The sequence below is a fragment of the Lampetra planeri genome, chromosome 18, assembly GCF_965212315.1.
Source record: "Lampetra planeri chromosome 18, kcLamPlan1.2.h2, whole genome shotgun sequence".
NCBI lineage: Eukaryota > Metazoa > Chordata > Hyperoartia > Petromyzontiformes > Petromyzontidae > Lampetra > Lampetra planeri.
Window position 1 is genome coordinate 4,114,475 of NC_136124.1, and position 9,583 is coordinate 4,124,057.

General features: G+C 47.9%; 1 protein-coding gene across 1 annotated transcript in view; it reads left to right on the forward strand.

Moving 5' to 3' along the window:
* Nucleotides 1-1,696, forward strand: part of LOC144723515 (epithelial cell adhesion molecule-like) — an 86,231-nt gene extending 84,535 nt beyond the window's left edge. The window contains exon 11 of the transcript XR_013586206.1: nucleotides 1,495-1,696. The gene's annotated coding sequence lies outside the window, so the exon portion shown is untranslated. The remainder of the gene's footprint in view (nucleotides 1-1,494) is intronic.
* Nucleotides 1,697-9,583: the final 7,887 nt, after the last annotated feature.

The following is a 9,583-nucleotide window of genomic DNA, read 5'->3' on the forward strand; positions in this document are numbered from 1 at the left end:
AGTAGACATGGCACAGATTGTTCCAAGTGTGGAACAGTGTGTTTTATTGATTTTTTTCAAGTCGTTTTACCCATTTGGGTTCAAAAGTGCACTATTATTTGAGTCTTCTCTAACTTTTTATGAATGGTAAAAAAAACTAAATAGGCGACATTACACGCGCACGTTTATCTTAACGGGCGCAAGTTTGTCCTACTTATCCGTCACGCGTGTTGTTCGGCCATACTTCACCGAACCAGTCAGTGCAGCTCAGCGAAGAGATTGGGTGCCCAGAACCGGTCCGGATATCACTCGCCGCTCGTCACGAATCAGGCTCTGGTCACTGAGTTCACAGCACAGTGCGCTCACCACTGTTCCACGCGCTCGTCGCTTATCTTAATAGGCGCTCTCTCGTAGCGCATACTCCAACATTTGCAACGGTTCAATGGACACCTTTGACTCGATATGTCTACAAGAACCACTTGAATGCGTGCAATTCCAAACACCTGCTGTCTCTTCACACTCAGCAAAATCACGACACGCATGTCACGCGGGCCACACTGAGAGGTCCTGACCAGAACTCACTAGACAATCCACGCACAAAAAAATCTCGAAAAACAATCCATTTCCAAAATTACGTGTTTCTTTTCAGAGGCCGTACGATGACCTGGAAAGGAGGCAAAAGCCAACAACCCAACAAAGGATGTGTCCGATATGCGTTTGGTATAAGGCAGAGTGAGAGAGAGAGAGGGAGAGTAAGGATTTCAATCCATTCATCAATCCATCCATTGGGGCAAATGGAGAACAACTGCAGACGACGCAGCCGCGATAGCGAGACACCACCAAAAGTGCTGCCCAAAGCTGTCAACGCAAAGGATGCAGGTACGAGGACTCCAGCGGGCGTGCTGCCGATCAGCACCACAAGGCGAGTCGGTTCCATCCGACCCCTCCGCGCCTTGCAGTTGAAACAATGGAGCAAGTTTTTGTTGTTCAAAGTGTGAGCGAGCGCACCGCAGTTGGTCAGTCGGCAGATCGTGCGAGGCGGACACGACTCCCGAAGACGTTTCCGTATGTGTGTAGGGATGCACGTACGTAGCCAGTCGTGCTAATCGGAGGTGCGGGGGAAGGACAAGAGATTACGCACGAAAGAAAGCGGCTGTATAGAAATTCGTTTTCAATGGAGCTTCGAAGAGGAGGCCAATTATTCCCACGGGAGGGGTTCTACAGAGCTCCTTCTAGTGGAGGCTCCCCACTAGCAGCAGCAGCGGCCTGAGCGAGACATCACAGGGCTACACCGTGACATCTTAAAAAAAAGTGTGCGTGTTATAATTACATTTATTTATTTATTGTAACCGCGGCTCAAGGTCGAACTTTACGCACGACCCTGAGCTGCGGAGGGTGCAGCGAGATCGCGGTCGACTCGCTCTCTCTCTCTCGAGCGCACGCGGCACGAGTCACGAGTCACCCGGCAGCTTCATCGTCGCCGTGATGCCCCCCCGCCCCCCCGCCCCTCCCCAGAAACCGGCGTCGCCACAACGGCGGTGGCGGTGGCGAGTCACGGCCGAGCGGACCGCTCCTCCTGGTGTTTGACAACAACAACAACGACGACGACGCTCAAGTGAGTCCCGCGTAATTGGCGAGGGCCACGATGCGCCGAGGCCGCCGAGGCCGCCGCGATGGATGGAGGCGATTTAAAAATAAATAAATATATACAACCGGCTATGGTGATACTTTTTTATATTTTATTTCGGTGTTTTGTATTTGCCTTGGCAATCGATGAATGGACCCCGAGTAGGCTTAGCAAACGCTGTGTAAATTTGCACGCGCGTGGCCTTTCGCTGCTGGTGACGGCTCGTAATTTATCTCCACTCCATTGTCCCCGAATTGTCCGGTCCAAAGAGGGGGGGCTAAGTCGGACGATTGGCCGATACGGGGATTGCAAGATGTTGGGAACCTAGAGCCTCCCACCCCAACACTCTCACTCCCCCCCTTCACGGGGTCTGGAAGTCGCTCACCGACTGACCCTGGCAGTTTTTTGTTCTTTCTAAAGCGGCTCCAGATAATGTGGCACAAACTTTCTCCCGGGCGAATCAAATAAATGTCAATAGGGGGGGCGGGGTGGGGGGCTTGCTAATTAACGGATTTTTTATCAGTGGCAGGACTAAAAGAGATAATCAAAAGGCACGTTTAATCCATCTGATATTGTTTAACGGTGCTATTTAAACAACGTTAAATGATCGTCACGTGGTATCGCGCAGTATTCTTGTTGGTATCTCTGTAACCGTTTGTTGATTTGTAGCGGGCAGCTTAGCAGAGAGTCTGTATCGACAGGGCAGCCTGTTGAATGCAGACCGAGATGACATCGAAGAAAGAGGTGAGTGGGAGCAGGATGGAAATCTTAAAAAAAAAAAAACACGCCACTGAATTTGATAACGACAAGCAACTCACCAATTTGCTGATAGAAGACAGATTTAAGTGAATGCATATAATCCGTCGGGAGGTGTATTGGAGACTTTGAACTCTGAACGTGACAACGGAACAAAGGCTAAACACGTACAAAATGAAGCGTGACGAAGAAATCGCACTGACGGACAGAACCAGCAATGCGTTCATCGCAGCAGAAATGTATATTTAGAGACATCGCATTGATCGTTAAAGAAAGCAAAGTGGCCTTTCGCAGAAACACATCGGTCAAAGGGGCGGTGGCGAGTGGATGAGAATGGTGATGGAGTGACGCATGTACGTGTAGTTTAAGTACAATTTCATGTAAACCTGGATTCAGCATTAAGCAGAAATGCTCTTTCCATGTCAGCATGTACCAAATGTACTCCTGACTTATTTTATGATGCAATAACTGTGTCATGTTCAAGAGCAATAACGTCAGTTTAAATGCGATTAAAAAAAGTTTAACCCGACAAAGGGACGCGACACATCTGTGTGCTTCAAAGGGGAAGAAAAAAAAACATCATCGGCGACATTACGGGAAATGGCCCCTCGTGTTGTTCAGATGCGTGTTGGACTTCTTTCACGCCGTACGCAGCCAACCGCGCTAATCGGAGGTGACAGCCGGAGGAAGTGAACGCCCACCGTGGAGTTGGAGTGATGAGATCGGCAGATGTGCAGAAGCGATATGGATTGTGGTGTGTAGCAGGGCCACGAAGCATGTAATCCCCGTGGGGTAGGCCTTCATCCAGTAGTGGATAGATCATGGTTGCTAATGATTCATCATCATCATCAGCAGCAGCAGCTAATATATTACACACACAGGCCTCAATAAAACATATATTTTGAGATACAGACCATAAAAACGCAAGGCCAGATTATAAATGCATGAAAAATTACCAAAAAGGGAAATGAGACAAGGTGACATCCCTTTCCAAAAGTTAACTATAGTTACGTTAATTAATTGAACGTTTTTGTTCTAAGCATTTATGGGCAGAGAATGAAGGCAACTGGGTGGGAGGGGTAGCCACATTTAATCCCACCACGAGGATGTGTCTCTGCAGCAGCAGCAGCAGCTGCAGCAGCTGCAGCAGCAGCAGCAGCCGTTACAGAGGCAGTCACGAATTCGTAATTTTGCTTGTGTTTCACAACCCTTTGTGGTTTCCATTTTGCTTCGTGTATCGGTGCGAAATAAGTTCAAGGTACACACATACAACCTCGACCAACTGCTGATTAACAAGAAAAAATCTAGTGCTGTTGGTGATAAACATTGGGCCCACCATTGTACAGTAGAACATTTATAAACCGAAATTGGCGATTACACGATGTTCACAAATACGAGCCTATAATTGTGTAAATGCAATTGTATTGACGGAATAAACCGGCCAAAAACCACAAATCTCTCATCGTGGAGCCACACACCTGGGCCGTGTGCGGCAGGACTGTCCAACACGAACTCGAGGCCACATTAATGAGACGACGTTGAAGTTATGGTGAAGCTAACCATTATTGTACTCCAGTTGTGTCCTTTTTTTATTCCCAATGTTATGCAGATTAGTTGCTCTCGTTTTCACGAGATGAAGAATCCATTGGGATGTTTCACGGATCGATGCTATGGTCCACGGAAGTAGATATTACAGAGCTACCTTTGAGATCCCTTCAAGTGATCTCTAGTCCACTCAGCACTTTCCACCCATCTTGCTACAGAGCGTAAGGTTTGTGACGTGACAGTAACCCCGATTTTTCTTTTTTAATTCTCAGAGCTATAATTAATTCAGCCAAATTAATGCAAGAACAATATTCAATGTGACGTGGCTCCTCCTCCTCCTCTTCTTCTTGCGAGTAGTCATTCTTGACTAAGCTGAGACCATGAACTCTCTTCCACAAGAGGACTTGAATTAATCACAAGCGGCTTCTTGAATTCGAACCCAGGATCTCAGCGTTGCTGGCCCAAGTTCAAGTTCAAGTTCATTTATTAGGTATAGCCCTGTGAGCCATTCGGCTCCTGAATCGGGTGCAACCGCAACACACAAAAAAATAAAAACATGAACAAAAAACATCTTAAAGTGAATATGTGACTGAGCGCAAACAGAAAATCCAAGAAAAGACAGCAAAATATTGCAGAAAAAGCACCGTACACAAAAATGTGCAAAAAATCCCTGTGGGATGCAAGTCAAACAACAACAACAACAACCACAAGACAACTTAGATTAAGGCCATCAGTCTAACTCTGTACTACAATAAACAAACATGGCCAAACCAAAAAACTGATCGAAAATCACCAAAATAAAGCCATAAAAGCAATGAAACAGTGGTCATAGGAACTGTGGCCGAATTTTCACAATAAACGCCGTGAACAACATGTACTACCACCAAACCCTGCAGCCATAGCTGGCTCAGCACTCTGACCTCTGAGCCTCCCGGCTGGATCCGTGCCATGCAGTTGAATGCATCATCAATCCAGTTATGTCACGAGGGCACATTGACGGGCACACCTTACTGACTTCAAAGATTGATTTTCGCCTTGACCAAAGCTTAAAGCTCATCTAAAGCAGCTTGGAACACAGTCTAATTGCATGTCTATAAGAAAAGAGCTGTTCGTATCGAGTTGCGTCTGCATTTAATAATATATCACCTTGCAGTATCTATATTGATTAACAACAACAGATTGTGTGTCTCTTACAATCGTAACGATAATATCGCCTTGAATTTTTGTGAGCATTGTAGGCGCAGATGACCCGTTACAGTAATTTTGCTTCAATATGTGTACTTTAAACAAGAGGAGAACATTGGTGTGATGTAGCGAGCACACTGCGATGCACCCGACTGCCTGAGTTCGATTCCTGCCTACATCCGGCAATGGATTAGCAAAAAGGGCTGCGAATTATTTTTACTGTTATAATATTATTCGTTATTGTTATTATTTTTACATTGATCAAACTTTCAGCACGTGCCTTGGAGGCATCGCTGCACGCCGCGTCTTGCAACAAACGCACTCCGAATTTTTCCGGTATGTCTCCGATTGCTCCCGCTGTTCCGGACAGCCCAGTGGCTCAAGTCAGAAACGTTTCCTTGACAACATTGATGGAGACAAACGCATTTGATGCACTTGAATAAATCTCTTTTTTGAGACGTATATATATATTTTTTTTAAAGAACAACGGATGTGCTTTCCTGAGACATCTGCACCCGAGAGAAAAGCTTACGCGTGGCGACCTTATCATTTAGCGCCCAGCCTCAGCCAATCCCACACACGCCGAGATTGATGGAGTCGCAAAGGTCTACGCAAGGGATGGATTCATACACTAAAGGAAGCCAGTGGGGGGAGGGGGGGTGGCACGTGCCCACCCCAACGATCCGATCGAAATCCCTAATTTCGATCGGATCGTCCGATCGAAATCCCTAATTTCGATCGGATCATTAGGGTTTATTAGTAATAAATCGGCATTTTGCGACCCCCACTGCCACTGTGTAGCATATTATGATGTGCCAGGGACTCTATGAGATGATAGGACAATAGTCTGAGTCCATAATTGGCAATTTATGTAACGGCAAAGCGGTTATTAGTGACTCACAGAATTGTGTGCAGTTGCGTATACAGTACACGACTTCCCTGAAGGCATTCACCTTCAGCGAGCGCGATGCCGATCACACAACGCGGTTCGAATTCGGCCCTCGATCGATGGCTGCGCCATCGCCGCACACGCGTCGAATAAAAATCAAGGGACAAGTCCTTACTTACTAACAACTCCTATCATTTTTCATTGCTGGAGGGGTTGCCCCCCCTACCTGAAAATCCTGGCTCTGCCAGTGAATTCATCAATGATAAAAAAAAATGACTATTGGGAGTTATGCCAATTTTTTTCTCTTGTGAGCACTAAACTTAAAACTAAACAATTTTAATTTTACCAGGTGAGGCCCACTGAGCTATATAGCTCTTTTTTTAGCAGCCACCTGGCCATCAATGATAGTTCAACGAAGTGGCTTATCACGTGGACATTTATCGCAGCCAAATACTCTAAACGCGTGACGTTGATTCTAAATGTGGAGTCAAAAACCGGAGTCGCCTGTAAAATAAAAATCCACGCGACCACGGGGAGAGAGACACACCACAAACTCCAAATATACAGGCGTCAGCCAGGGTCGGGATCGAACCCACGAACCTCCTTGCATACCAGGCGAGCGAGTTCGAGCGAGTTATCATTGTGACTCATGCAGCCAGCGAAGGCTGCAGAGTTTGGTAGTACATGTTGTTTACGTCGTTTATTGTGAAAATTCGGTCACAGTTCCTATGATCACTGTTTCATTGCTTTTATGGCTTTATTTTCGTGATTTTTGAAAAGTTTTTCGGTTTGGCCATGTTTGTTTGTTGTAGTACAGCGTTAGACTGATGACCTTAATCTAAGTTGTCTTGTGGTTGTTGTTGTTTGACTTGCATCCCACTGGGATTTTTGCACACAGTTTTGGTGTACGGTACTTTTTCTGAAATATTTTGCTGTATTTTCTTGGATTTTCTGTTTGCACATAGTCACTTTAAGATGTTTTCTTGTTCATGTTTTTGTTTTTTTTGTTTGTTGCGGTTGCACCCGATTCAATAGCCGAATGGCTCACAGGGCTATACCTAATAAATGAAACTTGAAACTTGAATCTCGCCACCGCGGGGCAAGACCCACATCAGACGACGGTGGTTAAACTGTGAACTGAAGGCCTCGGTTGCCTCGTGTTGACCACGCAACGTCCGCGGGATTTCACGAAAGCGAAGGAATGAAGGTGAATTAGCATCGACAGCATTGGCCATGGCGCGCGCCCCTTTCCCACCTCGCTCGTAATCAATACAGGTACAGTGATGCCTGTTATGGATGAGCTGTCAAAAGGCATTCCCATCGAGCAAATCTCCATCGCAGCGTGTGCCACCGGTGGTCACGTGGGCGGGGTCGGGGGTAGGAGGGGATGGGGGGGGGGCTTCTGTAATTCGCGCTCCTGTTATCTCGTTGCGCAACACTTTCACGCCCGTTGTTCAGATAAGAGAAGTTACTTTCATGAATAAACACGGACAATGTGATCCGCTAAGCACACCCCCCAGTATGCTGCATAGTCGATGAGATGTTGCTTTACAGCTCTGCATCTGCGTGTCGAGATGTGCCCAACCCACGAGCCAAATCCATGGACGCTTCGCGCTGCTTATCGCAGGACGCCGCCGACGCCTTGGCTGATGTTGCAGGTAGATCGGAGCACACGGCGGAGACGTTTCTCTTGGAAAATTCCATTTAGCCTCTCCACCTACACATATTTGTTTTTTTTTTAATCCAAATTGGTGCAAAAACGGCGTTGCGCGGCGTCGTGTGCGCCTTGCGGTGCGTTCGGAAGCTCCAGTGGAGCGGCTCACCGGCCTCCCGCTAGAAAACGGTCCGCGGAAGGAGATAGCGCAGCACCGCGTCTGAAATGTCTCCAAGTGACCTCTTACGTCCGCGTTAGGGGGGGGAGGGGAGGGGGGCAGAACTGTCCTGGCTGTTCTCCTACGGAGAGTAATGTTTGTCATACGACTGTCAACGTTTATACTGTATATATAGATAAAAATCGCTTCCCAAGCGCCGTTGAAATGTCAAGTACGACGTACAAGAGCGTGTATATATACACTCTTGTGTGTGCGTGTGTACATGTACGCACACAGCGCAATATATACACGTTTGACATCCCACGTCCCACCGTGATGGACGCGCGATGATATTCCCACGGTCTTCGTAGCGATGAAAGCAGCAGTACGGCGGCTCTGCGGGGTTGACACACGCCAGTCAGCCAGTCAGCCAGCCAGTCAGTCAGGCAGGCAGCAAGGGCGCTTTTTTGTCATCTGTGGTTTTGTCCAATTTGACGGCGCGCTCCTACCTCGACAGTCGCGTCCCCGCGTGGCCTCAACGCTGATGGACACTGAGCTCGGTCTCAAATCACAGAGGTATAATAATAAATAAATAAATCGAGGGTGAAGGCGCAGCTCTGCAAGTGCTTGTCTACGCCATCGTTGGCAGACGGGCCTCTGCTTTGAGGGATCTTTGGAGAGTCCTCCAAGAGCGTATTGGGTTTGCCTACTCTTCCGCGCCCGACAGATTATATATTGCCACGTGTGGCAGTACCCACTGTTTACCCTGGCACGTGTAACCTGCCGATTGACTCACGGTGGTGCGCCTCATTTGCACTCCTGGGTGGACAGAGACGGTGGTTGGGCGAGGGGATTACAGCTGCCGCGCTGAGAGGTCGAACTGGTGTTTTGTGGATTGCGCTAACCATTACACCAGGGTGGCGTGCCCGTTTCGAATCATGCAATGTAAATACCGGTTAGGCTGTGGCTTCGATCGGTTGACTGAGACTAATTGAGACCACATGCGTTGTCTCTGCCTCTGACCACACATCAGCCGGAGTGCGCCTGGCCTTGTCAGATGTTGCAAGCTAAGCAGGGATTATCCTGGACAGCGCTCTGATGTTAGACCATCGCGCATACAACGGGCGTGGCAGGCTCCTGCGGGGTTACCCTGTGGACACAATCCATTGTTGTACCGTGCTATGCTCCGTGGCCGTTCATGCTCCCCGTTTTACCAACCCCCGCAATGACCGCAGTGGTGAAGTGTGGTCGATAAGCAACAGACGCATTGCGTGGCGCGGCTCTCGTCCGGCAGTCAATCGGCAAGAGGGTCCGTACGCGAGTATTCTCGCACGCGCCATCACTGCAATCGGGGGTGGTGGTGGCACAGCCATAGACAGGGTTGACGGATCTCATGAAAACTTCCCAGCCTTCTGGGCTTCCCAGGCGGGCCGAGTAGACGTGAAGAGAGTTCGGCAAGTAGGTTACGTTGTCCCCTTCTTGGTTCTTTCGGTAAAGTCACGTAGAATGGAAATAATAAAATAATAAAAATAAAACATAATACAATAATTCTCACGACGTTTCGGCCACAACGCAAGCAGCCGTCCTCAGGTGAAGAACAGGTCTGTCAGAAAGACAGCGTCTGAATGAACACCACCAGGCTTGGCAGCGTATATTTAAGCTGGGTTGGAGGGGGAAGAGCGCCTTGACAAAGGAATTTGCATATCAAGAGGAATTTAGCATATTTATGGGAAATGCAGGTATGTGATTAGTACTACTTATGCCCGTGCATTATGCAGGATTAGCAGCATC